At 59.5% G+C, this 11,370-nt stretch overlaps 1 long non-coding RNA gene across 1 annotated transcript; it reads left to right on the top strand.

Moving 5' to 3' along the window:
- The first annotated feature begins 657 nt into the window (after positions 1–657).
- On the top strand, positions 658–11,165 carry LOC124237093 (uncharacterized). Its single transcript, XR_006887942.1, has 3 exons — positions 658–891; positions 7,992–8,164; positions 10,897–11,165. It is a non-coding gene; the product is annotated as an uncharacterized LOC124237093 (long non-coding RNA).
- The last annotated feature ends 205 nt before the right edge of the window (positions 11,166–11,370 follow it).

Here is an 11,370-nt window from a genome sequence, read left to right as displayed (position 1 = left end):
CTGCCCCTGCGTCAGCCCCTCCCAGGTTTCCGTGGCCCCCTCAGCTAGCGAGCACTGACTGTGTGCATCTCTTCCCAACTTGAGGTAGAGTGGGGGGCACACACGGCCCCAGAGGCCCCAGAGGCTGCGGGTGAGCCCCAAGGGAAGCAGACGCTGTCCCCTCGTCCTGTCTACCTTGGGTGGAACAGGAGGGCCTTGGCTGTGAGCACGGGTTACAAGATCAAAATCACAGGGCTGCCTTCACAGTGTGTAAACCACGGTCAGGGGCTTGGTTTGGGCCTCAGTTTCCACATCTGTGAAATGGGGAGGAGAGAGCTAATTTGCATGTTAAAGCAATGCGAGATGTGGTTTGATGAGCACTTCGTAGCACATAGTAGGTCCTCAAATTTGCTGTCAGACTGTCTGCCACAGAGCCGGGGGCCCTTGTTGGGCCCAGGCACTGGAGGCACGTGGGCCCTCTTGAGGCTCCACCTGGGGAGGCCCAGGCTTGTCTCCAGGGAGCAAAGCGGATACTGACGCAGCCCCCTCCGCCCCAGCCTGGGAACCACAGCATTCTGGGACATGGGGACTGCGCCAGGACGGGCCGCCAGCTCCCTCTGCTTCTCGTTAGGACTTGTCACCTCCCCCGCCCGGCCCCTCCCTGTTGGGCAGCAGCACTCCTCACCGTCCTCCTGGGACCATCACGGCCCAGAAAGTCCTGTCAGCTCAGCAGGGTCAAGCCAGGGAAGCTGCGCCTTCCAGAAAGGAGGGGGAAGAGGCCGAGCCTGGACTCTGGACCCGTGAGCCAGGCCCGAGCTGAGCCGCAGATGCTGTCCAGCCACCTGAACCAGGTGGCCTGCGAGCCTTCCATCTGTGAGCAGAGACCGGGTCAGAAGTCTCTCCTGCAGGCAGGTGAGCGTGGCTGGGGAGGGGGGACCCCAGCAGAGACAGGTAGGGCCTGGAATGCCGGGATAAGGAGCTGGCCCTTCCCCTGAGGGCCCGGGGGCCACCTCAGGGCAGGCACTTCCTGCAGGGGCTTGAGGGGGTGGGCCGTGTCCAGAATGATTTCTGGGTGACCGGGATGGAGCAGGGGGCAAGGATGGGTGGAGGTATCTAGGAGGTCACTGGGTACTCAGCCAGGTGCCGGGGCGAGGGCTCCCTCTGTGTGCCCAAGGCCCGTCTCGGATGCTCCCCCGCTCCTCCCAGATCGCACCTCTCTGGTCTCCATCCTCGGGGTTCTTCCCTTCCTGGGCGGTCCATGGCCTAAGTGACAGGTCCTCCATGATTTGCAGGAGTTAGGGGAGGTTTCCAGCACCCCGAGCGCCCCTTCACGAACGTGATTCGCCAGGAGGGCAGTGTTCTCGGTGACGGCGGTGCCCTGGGCTTGGGGCACGCTGCTGGGTGAGGTGGGCACCCAAGGCTCTGCCTGGCGGGATCAGGGCCCACTCCTCCAGCAGGCACGGCACGCTCAGGCCACTGGGTTCCTAGGGGCCCTAAAGATGTGTGATTTTAATTTCTTTTAACATCAGAAGAAAAAGTGAAGCTAATAATAGGAATGTTTAGTAATGAGTCAGCCTCCACGGCCCTGGGAGCTCCCGGTTGGTGCTGAGCGAGAGCTTCTGTCCCAGGTACCTGCACGGTGGCCGGCGCTGGGCAGGGTGTGTGAACGGTGCTGAGCGGTGCCCCTGGGGACGCGGGACGTCACGCACCTGGGCGAGTCGGCTGCTCCCTTCCTTCTCACCGCACCGTGTCAGCCCAGCTGAGGCCCGGAGTCTTCCCGGGGCAGCTCCCGGGCTCTGACAGCCGAGGCGAGAGGCGGCTTTGTCGTCCAGGCCGCGAACACAGGCCCCGAGGTCCTGCTGAAGTGGACTAGGAGTTCTGGTCCCTTTGTCCGGACGTAGGAGGCTCGGAGTCTGCGTGCACGTGGCGTCAGGGAGCGGCTGGAGGAGGCTCCCTGGCGAGCTGGGAGGGAGCCACCGTGCCTCCCGTCTTCCCGGGACTTGGACTGCACAGGGGTGTGTGTGTGTGTGAGTGTGAGTTGAATGGGTGTGAATGTGTGAGTCTGATGTGTGTGAGCGTGAGTTCAGTGGGGTGGGTGTGTCACACACGGTGATGACTCCCGGATCCTCCCGTCCCTCTCCCGGGGCTGCAGGTCAGCCCAGGCCACAGGACGCATTCCTGGTCACCGTCATTCCCGCTGAACCTGCTTTAGTGTCCCCTTCTTTAGAACAGGGGGGTTGACGTCTCTGTGATCTGGTCCTCTGGGCGCCCACGGGGAGACCGAGGCCCCGGGTCCTCAGCTCTGACCACCCCCCACCCCGCCTCCCTCTGAGGCCCTCGGGTGCCCGGTCTGTGGGTCTGAGGAGAGTGGCAGCCGTGACTTCTGCACAGTTTGCTGGGGGCCAGGTGGCTCAAGCCCACAGCAGCGCCCCGTATTTGCAAGTGACCGAGTGTCACCTCTGTGCTGTCCAGAGTCTTTTGCAGACATGCTGGCCAACGACTGAGGTCTCCCTGCCGTGACCTCCCCACCAGGCCTGCCTGCCAGGGCCCCAGGGCCTCCGGGGGCTGCCCTCTCTGCCCAGGGGTCGTCTGACCGTGGGACTGCGTGTGACCCTCCACACAACTCTGGCTCTGGGTGATTTTCTGTACACAAGTGATGCCCTCTGTCCCTGTGACCTCATCTTTCTGCAGCTCCCCCAAACTGTCCAGCTGGCAGGACCCCAGGAGGGCCATCGGGGCCTGAGGACTGTCCACCCACTTCCCTCAGATCCTGGGCAGTAGGCCAGCCTGGGCTTGTGTCTCCCACTGCACAGGAGAGGGCTGTGGTCCCCAGTGGAGCGGGGGCTGGGCCAGCCACCTGGTGCCTCCACGGGCTCCTGCCGTGCTGAGCGTCTCCCCAGAGGCCTGTGTCTGACCGCCCAGCTCCCCCTCTGTGCCCACATCATGTGGGCACTAGACGGGGCCGGACACAGACACTACCTCACCAGCCCGGGCCTGCCAGCTGTGGGACCACGGCCATGGCTAGCCGGCCAGTCTAGGAGAGGGGACAGAAGTTCCCGAGTTTGCCTCAAGCAGGCCGTGGACCCAGGTGGGTGCGTACCGTGCGAGGCTCTGGCTCCTCCTGGGGTGGCGGGCTTGCTGCGTTCACCGGGCAGAGCAGGGAGGCGTCTCTGCTGGGAGCCAGGCACTGTGGACGACCCTTGACCCCTTGGCCGGTGGTCTCAGAAACCCTTCATAATGACTCTGAGAGGTAGAGACCCCTGTGCCCATTTGACAGGTGGGGCCCGAGAAGTAAAGTGACTAATTCAGGGTCTTACAGCTGGGGGGTCAGGAGGAGTCAAGGCGCCAGAGCCAGGCCTGTCTGGCTCCAGAGCACTTCCCCCAGGCCACATGGCCCTTCTAAGGACAGGAAGGCCCGACGGGCTCCTGGAATCTCACCAATGAGCCTCTGGCTGGGTGCGGAGCTGGGTGGAACCTTCCCACAGTGAGGAGGGTAAGAGGCCGCCCTGGGGCTGTTGCTGTTCTGTCCCGGAGGCTGGGCCACCTTTGGCCCCCTTCTCCTCCAAGAACATGATGTAGGGGCCTCAGGGAGCCTTGGGCAGAAAAGGTTCGGACCCTGTTTGGGGGTCCGAACCTGGGGACCCAGGGAGCGCCATCTCCATGTGGCCAGCTCTGAAGCAGTGGTGTCCCCATTTGTCCTCTCATGGCCTCCAAGCCAGCACCATCCTGAGTCCGGGCTGGCGTGCAGGCAGGGCTCACTGGGGAGACTTGACCCCGACTCGGGCAGGGTACGGCCTGGGCTCAGTGACAGGAAGGACAGGAAGGGATGGGTGGAATCATGAACCGACTCTGGCAAGAGCACATTTAACCAGGTTCGCTTGTTGGACTAGATGACGGGCAGAGCCGGTCCACTTGGGTAGAAGTCAGGTGGGACCAATGCAGCCCTTCCCAGCCTTGGCACCTGGACATGGGGGCTGCGTAATCCTCCATGTTGGGGCCGTCCTGGGCGCTGCGGATGCTGAGCAGCACCCCTGGCCTCTGCCCACTGATGCCAGCAGCACCCTCTCACTGGGACAATCAGAATGTCAGTGGACATTGCCAGATGTCGCCTGGGGCAACGTTGCCCGGGTGGACAGCCACTGGACTAGAGGTTACCCATGGACATTCCTGGGGACCTGAGACTGTTCTCTTTCAAAGCTGGGGGTGGGCACAAGGTATGTTCACGTTGTGGAAATTCACAAGCTATACATTTATGATACTCTCTGTTCTGTATGTGCGTTATAGCCAGCCAAAATTTTATTTAATAAGTTCATTAAAAAAGTTCAAAAAAGGGGCCAGCCCAGTGGCATAGTGGTTAAGTTCGTGTGCTCCGCTTCAGAGGCCTGGGGTTCGTGTGTTCAGATCCTGGGCGCAGACCTACACACAGCTCATCAAAACCATGCTCTGACAGCATCTCACATACAAAGAGGAAGGCTGGCACACATGTTAGCTCAGCAACAATCTTCCTCAGGCAAAAAGAGGAAGATTGGCAACAGATGTTAGCTCATGGCCAGTCTTCCTCACCAGAAAAAAAAAAAAAAGCATGAAAATAGGATGAAGGACATATCTAAGTTTTCCGGGTCTTCATCAACAGTGAACTCTGAGGGTGTCAACAATGGGATAGAGTCTCAAAAAACCCCCAAAGGAATCAGTCTGAGGCTGCTTTGAAAAAATAGAGAGGTAGGCCAAGGAAAGGCCAGCTGTGAACTCAGCCTGATGGTCAAGCGTTGGTGGATGGGGTTCCCATCGTGACCCCGCACTTTTAGGAGATTCCTGTGCTCTGAGTCTCCCAGGGCCGAGCACACAGTAGGTCTCGGGACCACACTGAGCGTGTGCAGCCTGCACAGTGATAGGGACAGCCAAGTGTGTGCGAGGCGTTTTCTGAGCTTTTCCCTGAACTGCTCCCACGCTCCAGGGAACAGAAGACAAGCGTTTCTGCATTGTTGTTTGGACAGTTAACAGCAAACCTGGACGTGCCCTAGAGGGGCCATGATGGGAGACGGCAGGCACGTGATCGCGTCTCTGCAGATTGGAAAGTTAGGCAGGAATTAACCTCTGTGCTTGGAGAAAGGTTTCATGTTGCACAGTGTGAAGTGTGCTGACATTTACCGACGGCAGGACCTCAATGCCACAAGACACACACAGAAAAGAGACGGGAACATCCAAGAACTAAATGCACACAGAGCTCCCCCATGTTCACGGACAGGAAGCCTCGGTGCTGGCAAGACGTCAGTTTCCTGACGTGATCTGCAGACTCAAAGCGCCCATCAGAAGCCCAGCAAGTGATTCTGTGTCTGTCGATCAGAGGCTGGAGGGCGCTCACCCCAACGCCGGCAGACGCTGTGGCTGCGTGCTGACATTACCAATGATTTTAATTTTTTTCTTCGTGTCTTTATGCAATGAACATATTACTTTGAGCATTAGAAAAGGGAAATAAACTGGTTTTTAAGGACAAATGAAGGAAGAGGAAGAGCAAGCAGAGGGGCCGGGCGGATGAGTTCAGCAGCACAGTCTCTTTGGAGTCGGCTGGAGGGGGCCCAGGGGTATCACTGGCCCTCCCCGGTGCCTGGCAGCCCCTCCTGTCTGAGGACTCGGATGGGAGATAGTCCGGCAGCGAGGTCAGCTCGGGGTTGGATGGGAATCTGGGCCCCTCTGCATTGCAGTCTGCAGGGGGAGGCCTGGGAAGCAGCCAGTTTCTACGGTCTGGATGGGCCGAGAGGGGATTGTTTCTCCAGCTGGGGTCCTTTCTTTTAAAAGGCCTTTAAAACAAATGATGGAGCCGATACTGTGAGAAACCCAACCGCAGTTCCTCACTGTCAAGCTCCGTCCACAGAGCCTGCAGCAGAAAGGCCCCGAGGAGGCCCCAGGGCAGTTGCAGCCTTGCTCCTCACACTCTGCTCAGCCTTCACAGCCTGGCTCTGGCGCCATCCCCTCCAGGAGGGCCCCCTGATTTCCTGGGCCCACAGTGCTCCCTCTCTCTCCTGCAGTCCTAATGCACTTGACCTGCCCCATCCCGAGTCCTGGAGCTCTCTCTCCCTTGGCGAAGGCTGCCCTTAGGAAGCCTCAGCAGAGGAGAGGGGAGGGGAGGGAGCGTCAAGGAGTGGGTCCCGGCTGTGGGCACCTGGGGCTCCATCCCAGTGGGGCTCCCTGGGAAAATACATGGAGCCCACCTCGAGTGGCCCCACCAAGGCACGAGGAAGCTGACGCCATCCACAAGTGGCGATCCCTGGCTCCCCGAGGGCCGCTCCTGGGCGTTGCCTCCCCGGCACGTGGGACCTGCCCTGGGCACTGGCTGGCACGTCCCAGGCTGGTCCTTTGGCCTGATAGTGCCACAGGCAGACACATAGAGCAGCCCCTGGCTGGAGTGACGGACAGTCGGCAGGTAAGCTGGCTGGGGGCGGCGCTGCCACCCCGCCTGCTCTTGTGTCCTCGGCTGGCTGGGGCCTCTGAGGCTGCACCCCCACGGCCTGCATGGAAGGAGTGTTGGATGCACAGCACGTGGCCGGGATCCAGGGAGGCCGCCCGCCCCTTCCCGGAGCCCTCTCTCCTCGGGCCCAGAGCAAGTATGCGGGAGCTTTGATGAAGAAAACAGGGAGCAAGGAGGGTCCGTGCCAGCTCTGACCCAGTCCTGGAGGCATGACAACGTATTCTTTCACTCAACAAGTATTTATCGTCCGCCCCGTATCTGCCTGGCCCTGAGCCTGAGCCTGCACGGAGGCTGGGAGAAGCTCAGAGACCCCGACCCAAAAGCGGGACCCTCAGACCCTATAAAACAGGCAGAGGCTCAGGGTGGGCCTGGGCCGTGGCTTTGCAGGCAGCGTGCGTGGCGCTCACGGCCTGCCTGGAATCAGACAGACCCAGGCTCACAGTGCAGCTCCGCCACCTTCGTGCTGTGTGGCCTGGGCACACCCCTTCACCTCTCTGAGCGTGTCTCCTCATCTGCAAAAGTGGGAAAAAGAGTCACTTACAGGGTCATCAGAGGGTGGATGACAGCCCGAACATCAAGTGCTCAGAGCCATGCTGTCCCGGTGGTGAGTGGTCAACACGGTGTCACTATGGTAACAGGCTCCCAGCCCAGAATTTGCATCTGAGAGCAAAGGATGCTACGTGCCCACTCCTTCTGAAGGAAGAGCCAGCACTTCTCTGAGGGGTGATTGAGAGGTGATGGAGGGGTGACTGAGGGGTGAGTGAGGGGCGACTGAGGGTTGACTGAGGGACACCTGAGGGGTGCTGGACACACCACCTGTACTCATCACCCGCCTTTGATGGATGTGATCCAGAGACTAGAGGGAGGATGGTTAGGAGAGAGCTGGCCCGGAGCTGTGCATCTTCATCCCCAGGTGGGAGGAGAGGGGTGTGCAGCCCCCAGGCCCGGGGAGGAGCTTGGCGAGAACGGCCCGCTTGCAGAGAGCTGGTCCCCCCGAGCCCGCTGGAGGCTGGAGGACACTAAGATGGGCCCTGGAAAAGTCTGAAGGCCCGAGGCGTGCAGGGAGGTGGGATAGGGGCCCTGGGGCTCATAGAGCGCAGTGGGCAGAGTGCCCTGGTTCCAGGGTAGCCACCACAGGGGCCTGCCCAAGCGTCTTCCTGCCGGGGAAGGAGCTGCAGGGAGAGCATCCGGGTGGGCGGCCTGCAGACCACGAGTCGGGAGGCGACAACAGTGCTCCCGAGGTCATCCTTCCCGACGGCAGGATCTGAGCTTGGCCCAGCGAGGGTCTCGGGAGCTGCGGCCTGCAGGATGCTCCCGTGAGCGTGTGGCTTTCTCCAGGGCCGGTTTCCAGGAGCCGAGCTGCTGAGTCAGAGGACGCAGCATTTAAACCTCTAACGGATGCACGGAGCCAAGTGGCCTGCCAGAAGGTCACCCCCCGCGGGGTGGGAGTGGCCCGTGTCCCCATGCCCAGGCCTCCTCTAAGCTTTGCCCGGTGACAGTAGAATGGCATCTAGTGGCTATTGTCCCTCACCGTCCCCCATGCCAGGCCTGCCCGCTGCACTGCGTGTTCAAGACCAGCTGTGACCATCCTCGGAGCTTCATGGGAAGCGCGCGCCGGAACCACTTTCCTCAGAGGAGCTGTGTGGACCTCCTCCTCGGCCTGCCTGTCGCACATCCTTACAGCCCTCAGGGACAGATATTATTATCCCCATCTTACAGGTGAGGAAACCGAGGCTCGGAGGCGGGTCACTCACCCAAGGCCACACAGCCTGGTGCAGGCCTGACGTCAGTTCAGCTGAGCTGATGGCGCTGCAGACGCAATAGCTGGCGTGGGCTGGGCCACACCGCACGCAGCCGGCGCTGGGCCGGGGGTGTTGCCTCCTTCTGGGGACCACCACCTACGGCCTGGGCCATGAGAGCAAGTTCTCTGGCGTCTCGTAGCTCCAGTTTCTTCTGGAAAGACTGGATGAGATGCTGTGCACTGAGTGGTTAGCACGCGGCTAGAGACCTAGTCTACGTAACACCGCAGAGCAAAGTACAGAAGCCGTTGTCTGTCCTGGGCCTCTTTGTGGGGAAGATGCCTCAACACGAGTTGGGAAGGGCCTTCAGGGCCGGGCTGTCTGCGGGGCCCGGTGCCACGGGGGGACTCTGTGAGACAGGACAAGGGATTTGCTGCCCTCGGGGAGACCTGGGAGGGAAGGGAGTAGTGTGCAGAGAGGAGGCGGAATGGGGTCAAAGGGGAAGGGGGCCCTCCAGCGAAGGCAGGGGTTCCAGGGGAGCCCACCCTCCTGTGGCACAGCAGGGATCTTCGAGGGGGTTACTGCAAGGCTGTGCTGCGCCTCCCCTCCCTTGCTCCCCACAAAGAAGATGGTGATGGTAATGATGATGGTGGTGGAGGTGATGCTGCTGCTGTTGATGGTGGTGGTGATGCTCCTGCTGTGATGATGATGGTGATAGTGATGGTGTGATGCTGCTGATGATAGTGAAGATGATGATGATGATATAGTGGTGATGCCGATGATGGAAAAATTTGGTGATGGTGATGGTTATGATGGGGATGAGGAGGAGAAGGAGGATTATGATGGTGGTGATGCTGACAATGATGGTGATGATGGGGATGGTGATGATGATGAAGCCTGCTAATATTTCGGGATCACTTATTAAGTGCCAGGCAGAGTTTTAATTTCACTTGACCTGGATTATCCCACGTAATCCTAACGAAACCTCTGGAATACACACCGTTACTGTTCCCAGCATGAGTCCCATGCCCAGGTTGCTCCAGGTGAAAGAGCTGCTCATGTGGGCACGGGAGTCCAAGGGCAGCAAGAGAGGGGGTGCCTGGATATGCTGAACCTCACAACCACCCCTATGGGCAAGGTTCGCTGTTCAGCTTCCTAGGTGCTAAAACTGAGGCCCAGGGAGGGAGAGCGACTTGCCTGAGGTCACACAGCTGGGGATGACAGAGACAAGGGGGGAGCTCAGGTAGGCTGGAACTCAAAGCTTTCACTAAGAATCTAGGCCAAGTGCTAGGAAGGGGAGGATGACTCAGCCAGGCCTGGTCCTGTCCTCAAGGAGCTCACAGTCTCATGGGAGAGACAGGCAGGTGAGCTGATGGCAAGAGAGGAGCAAGGAGACCACTCCAGCCAAAGGTCAGGAGGGCTTCCCAGAGGAGGCAACATGTGGGCCGGGGGAGAAAGGAAAAAAGCTCAGACGGCGGGCCCAGGAAGGCCAGCAGGCAGGGTCTAGTAGGGGCTCCCCTCAGCAGAGGCCCCGGCCTGAGCCCGCAAACCTGCAGCTGGCTATGCAGAGCACCCGCCTCGGCAGCCTCCTCTCCCAGAGCTATTTTTAGACCGGATTCAGCTCTAAACGCAAGCACACTGTCAAGACGGCGGCCAATTTGGACCCCGTCCCTGAGCAGGCCCTCTCTGGAACCCAGAATAGAAAATAGCTCCACTTGTGGATGACATGGACTGCTGGCGGAGCCCTCGTCTTTCCGTGGACCGAGGCCAGATCATGGCTTAGCCTTTGGAGGACCCGACACATGGATGCTCCCTACCCAAATACAGGATAAAAATGCGTGCAGAATTGTGTTGCACTTAATCTCATACAAAGGCAGTTTTCTCTGGGGCAGACCACAGTGCCAGCAGACCGCAGAGAGAGCGTGCAGGGGCCCACTCACTCATGTGAGTGTGCTCGACGCGGTTTCTCCTGGTTATCAATACTTTTCTAAGGTGGAAAGCCACTGGATGTGGGAGCTGACCATCTCAGTGACACAAAAATCGTCACAGCCCCAAGTTATTTATCCCACGCCCACAGGTGCCGGCGCCATGCCGAGTAATTTACCTGCTTCCTCTCTCAATCCACATAACCACCCCACGAGCTGGACACATTGTTATCCCATTTCACAGATAAGAAAGTTGAGGCCCAGAGACGTAAGTTATTTGCTCCACCGGCCAGTAAGTAGGAGGTTTGGGATTGGAATTTAAGTCTGTCGAGCCCCAGAGACCACAGGCTTAATTTCTCCATGACGCTGTTTCTCTGTCTTGGGTCACTCCCTCTTCCCCTTCATCCCCAAAGGCCAGCTCAGAGCTCACCTCCTCCAGGAAGCGTGTCCTCTTGCCAGGCCAGGTTGGATGCTTTTTCTCTCAGAGCAGTGGCCACACTGGGACACGTTCTCCACCAGCCCGAGAGCCCCTTGAGGCCGAGGACCGTGTGCGGTCACCTCTGTTACATCCCACCGGCCCAACAGCTCACTCAGGAGAGGTTTGGGGATGTGTGAACGAGTGAAGCTTTTCTAAAGGGAGGGAAACTGAGGCCCAAGGGAGGGCCGGCAGGCGGGACAGTGTACTGGTCAGGGTCCCAGAGTCCAGGGTCAGAGTGACCTGGATTGAATTCACACCGGCCAGGTTTTAGACCCCTGCTGAGGAGCCCGAGTTCTTTGTGCACATTAGGAGGACGGACGTGCCCCCGGCCCCGGATACCGGAGCGTCAGGCTGAAGACCAGGCAGCTCGCGGCCTCAGCCCACGGCTTGTGCCGGTCAGGGATCCGCAAAGGACTGCTCCTGTCGCTATCAAACCCAGACCCCAATTCCGCACCAACTGAGGGAAAAACCGACCGATCTCCTTGTTTCATCTACATAAAGGCTGTGCCCACGTGCCCAGTGGGCGATTTTTTTTCACTTTTTAAAACTGGGGTAAAATACACATAAGATAAAATTTACCACCTTAACTGTATTTCTGTGTCCCGTTCAGCCGCATTAAGTACATTCGCATTGCTGTGCACCCGTCACCCCATCCATCCCCATAACTCTTTCACTTTCCCAAACGGAAACTCCGTCCCCATCAAACATGAGCTCCTCCTTCCTCTCCCCAGCCCCTGACGCCCGTCGTCCTGCCGTCCGTCTCTGCATTGGACCCCTCTGGGG

The sequence above is a fragment of the Equus quagga genome, chromosome 3 (assembly GCF_021613505.1).
Source record: "Equus quagga isolate Etosha38 chromosome 3, UCLA_HA_Equagga_1.0, whole genome shotgun sequence".
Taxonomy (NCBI): domain Eukaryota; kingdom Metazoa; phylum Chordata; class Mammalia; order Perissodactyla; family Equidae; genus Equus; species Equus quagga.
This window is presented reverse-complemented; position numbering and strand designations above follow the sequence as displayed.